Below are 4,330 nucleotides of genomic sequence, written 5' to 3'. Positions count from 1 at the left end.
CTGCTTAAGATGACCTGCCTCGCTAACGGAGAAATGAAAACCTGCTGTTGGAGTGTGGAGCGCTTTGGCCCGCGCCTCTACCCCCGCGCCTGCTACCTAAGCACAGCCGAGGGAGGCACGCCCTGCAGTCACAGCATAAAAAATGAACACTATTACTCTCGTTTTTACGTTCTTACTTGTTGTCCTCATGCACGCATGGAAGGATTGGGAAATGGATCTGCTTTGCGTCGTACATGACGAGCAAATCCAAAGTGTAGTCTCTTTCCGGAATCCCCCGTCTGCGTCCTCATCAGCTGGATCTGCATTCACCCTCCGTTCCCGGCAGCTTTCTGAGGAAAAGTCCTCCGTCCATAAGAAAAGCATCAACACCATGCTGTTACCCTGTCTTTGCCTGCATGACCTCTTCCTCCCACATCCCAAACAGTACTATCCTGTTACCTTAATGATTCCCCTTGGAGGAAAGGCCAGTCTCTCTTGGTTCCCCCCAGTAAGGTTTCTGTCTTCAAAATGCTTTCATTCTCTTGACTTTCTTTTTGACCTACTTGCCATCCATTGCTGCCCAAAGGGCAAAGTAATGAACTCCACTCTGTCAGTAGCAGAAACACACAGTACAATGCCAACACTGGCCTATATGGAACTCCCAGTTGGATGTTGGGATGCTCTGAGGTAAAGGGATCCTGATTAGCCCCAAACCCCAGAGTCTCAACTTGATGAATAACCTTCAGACGTTGTTTGCTATTGCAAGGTTTCATCTCTCTGCAGAAGCAGTTAGAGATGATACAGTTTCTTAAAGTGGGGTTCTACAGAGTATATTTTTCATACTCCAATCCAATTCTTGCGTTTCAATGGCTGGCATAGAAACATATGATGTTTTTGTGCATCGGCTGAGCTTATCATAGGAACTAATTTTCAGTCCAACGCTGGTAAGAATGGTGTTAAAAAGCTTTATGGAGAAGATGTTATTGTGATGACATACTGAAGGTGGAGTGTCAGAAAGAGTAGAAGCTTCTTAAAGAGACAGAGGCCCAATGTTATGATGTTAAATTGTGAGGTCAAATTTATTTTTTAGTCTTGTTTGATATTCAGTACAGACCAAAAGTTTGGACACACCTTCTCAATGAATTCAATGAGAAAGTGTGTCCAAACTTTTGGTCTGTACTGTATATGGCATTTTTATAACAAGTGAAGATAACAGTTTCTTGATTGTGATATAAGATGGAACTATGTGTCTGGAAAATACATACTACTGCCCCTTTAAACAGCAAGTAATATGGCTGATAAACTTATCATGATATAAGTGTTTCATATCAGTCAATATCAATAATTATGGGTGTCAATAATTATTGATTTAAATATTTGAAATACTGCCAAGCTAGTGTTGTGACCTTTCCTGTTTTTTTCCAGTTTATACTTCATGTCATTGTTTATTTTGAAGCAGTTATGAGGCACGGTGGCGAAACCTGAAACTGCTGCTGCTCAAGCTACTCAACAGGTGGTTGCTAGGTAACTAAAGAGTGAGTGAGTTAGTTGATCCCACCAACCATGCTCAGCTTGATGTGAAAGGTTGGGCAGTTAAAGCCCTTTCATCTGCCTACATCTCCCATAATGCTGTGCGGTTCTAGATCAGAGTTCAGTGACTATTCTATATGTTGAATATGGAATATTCCATCAGGTAGCCTATTGCGATATATATTGTTATTGATTTATCATCTAGCCATAGTTTCTTCCTTTTTGTTTTTAGGAGAGAATCTAACACTGTTTTCATAAGATGCCAGAGTAGGAAAAACACAAAAAATAAATAAATCTGAAAGGGAAAAGAAGGCGAGGAAAAGGGGGGAAAAAAAGATTTGGTTGTGCTGTGGTTCTTGAGTGGGATGTCAGTCTGATAAGGCCATTAGTATGACCCGACCCTAAACAAGGCGCGGGATGACAGAGCGAATAAGCACAAAAACGACAACAAACAAACGGACGAGTAGGTCAATCACAGTGGTCAGCCAGGCAGCCAGGACATCATCCAATCAGCCGGCCGGGCTCCAGATGATCTCTAATGAGCTGGCAGCAGCCTGGGATCCACGGGGGCCCCGCCGCATTCCTCTGGCTCTAATAAGACCCCCGTCCTGCTCTGGGAGCTGATAGCGGCTTCATTAACCACACCGTGAACCTGCACAGGAAGCCGATATGGGGCTTTAGAGGGACTTTATTATGCAACAGGAAGCAGATCCAGTTTAATGGGAGCACACAGGGAAGGTGGGAGACGGTGAGACGCGATGCGAGAAGGGGAGGGGGTGCGGGGAGCAGAAGAAGCAGTTTGCATTTGATCTCTCTCCTTTTTTCCCCCCTCTGTTCTCCACACTGTGGAGGTGGAGGAAGAGATTACTAGGAATGTGTTGTAGGAGCAGGGCAAAACTCCCGGGGATGTGTTTACGTTTGCTCTCTTTTTCTCGGATTTGTACGCAGTGGCTGTAACCTCCTTTCTGTTGTGTGGAGGGCGTCTGATGCACGCGAGCAGATGTGGTAAGAAAGAAAAAGAAAACACAACACAAGGTGTTTTCAGACGTTTAGGGAATTTGGGTTAACTCTTAAGTGCCGATACCTCCACCAGTCGGTTGGGCGGTCTATATTTATCCGACCTTTCTGAGCAGCCTTCTCGCATCAGAGAGCAAGAGGTGGCGCAGGATCTGTGCTCCCAATTACAGCAGCGAGAGATAAAACGTGCAGGTTCTGCGACAAAAAAAAGAAAAAGGAAGTTGCTGCGACGCCGCGATCAAAGCCACGCAGAATCCGTGCTCCATTTTCTGTGAGTGGAAGCCACATCTCTGTGCTGCACACATCTGGATGGCTTCATGGGACACTGTGGGGGGTGACCTAATGCGAGGTCCCACGGGAGATCCACACACACAGTACAGGTCTGTGTACATCTGCCAGCTTACACACACTGCTGTCTTTGTCCCTCCCACTCTCACACCCAATATTGTTCTCCAGAACTACAAGTCCTCACTGCATTTTCCTCCCAACATGTAGGAGTGCTGTTTAGCACTTTGACTAATACCAAAACATCTGTTAAATTTTGGCTAAATGCTCTAAAAATACATGAGTTGAACTATTTCAGGCCGAACACTTCATCCAAAATACGTTGCAGGTCAGTTTGGATGACTTCAGTTATTCCTACTCGCTAATGCTGTAATAATAAGAGAAAACATTTGCTAAGATTTTTGTAAGAATGTTCTTCTGATTCTGAGAATTATGAAGTGTTACTGCTGCAGATTGGTTGGACCCAAGATGGAGGCAAAGTGAGAGGCAAGAAATAAAACAAGGATATTAAAACTTGAGGGGGCAGCTTTATGCAGACACATAGTTGCATTTTATAGCATTAAAGCACTATGTTACCTTCAGTTATAAAAATTATCTATGTATCAAAGAAATTTGACTTAGTAAATTAACTCCGCCTCCAGAAAGTCATTACAACATGGTTCCTCTGTTAGCCCTTTAACTACGCTGAAGAAGATTGGAAGCTTGGAAGCTGCAGCTCAGAAGAGGAGCTTCATCCTCAAAGGCGGGGCTAGGTCCACCCAGGTGTTTTGCACAGCTAAAAGGTTGCCATGGAGATGAAAGGATTCCTCATACATGCACTAAAGAATCAGAGGAACACTCCAGGTATGTTTTTGATAACGGAATAACATTATAACATGATGTAAAGCTAAAGAAAAAGTAATTTTTTACATAATACTCCCTCTTTAAAATGTCATCATGATCTTGGTTTAAAGTGGACTTATTGTTGATTCAAATGCAACTTCAAACATTCATTGACTTTAATTGGGTTTGGCATAAAACCTCTAACATGCTTCTCTGTAGCTCAGCTATTAGCAGCAGCTTGAAGCTCAGTTCTTGTCTGTAGGTCCATGGAAACCCAGATTCTTTTTTTTTCTGTCAGTCTTGGTTCATTTCTGTCACTCCTACTCATGTACTGATTTCCAATTTGTACTTCCTTAGGAACAATGAGGGGGCAGAGGGGAAAAAACATCTTCAAGGTTAAAAGTTTTCTACAAAGAACACATGAAATAAATTGTGCACAGCCCTGGAACTCTTAAAAGGAATTATGTAGTTGTTGTACAGGTGGAGGTCTCAATTTATACCGCAAGAAAAAATAAATAAATAAAACTGTAGATGAATATCGAAGAGAGGGAATAAAGTCGTTTTGTTTTGGATGAAAAAAATAATTGGAGGAAAAAAAATGAGCCAAAAGTTTCTGACCAGAAATACAGAGATACTGAATTTGAATTGAATCAGCAATGAATGCCATTATGTCTGCAAGGCGGCGCAGGGAATAAAA

Source organism: Xiphophorus hellerii, chromosome 21 (genome assembly GCF_003331165.1).
Source record: "Xiphophorus hellerii strain 12219 chromosome 21, Xiphophorus_hellerii-4.1, whole genome shotgun sequence".
NCBI classification, from domain to species: Eukaryota; Metazoa; Chordata; class Actinopteri; order Cyprinodontiformes; family Poeciliidae; genus Xiphophorus; species Xiphophorus hellerii.
The sequence above is the reverse complement of the archived record's forward strand: the minus strand, read 5'-3'. Positions refer to the sequence as shown.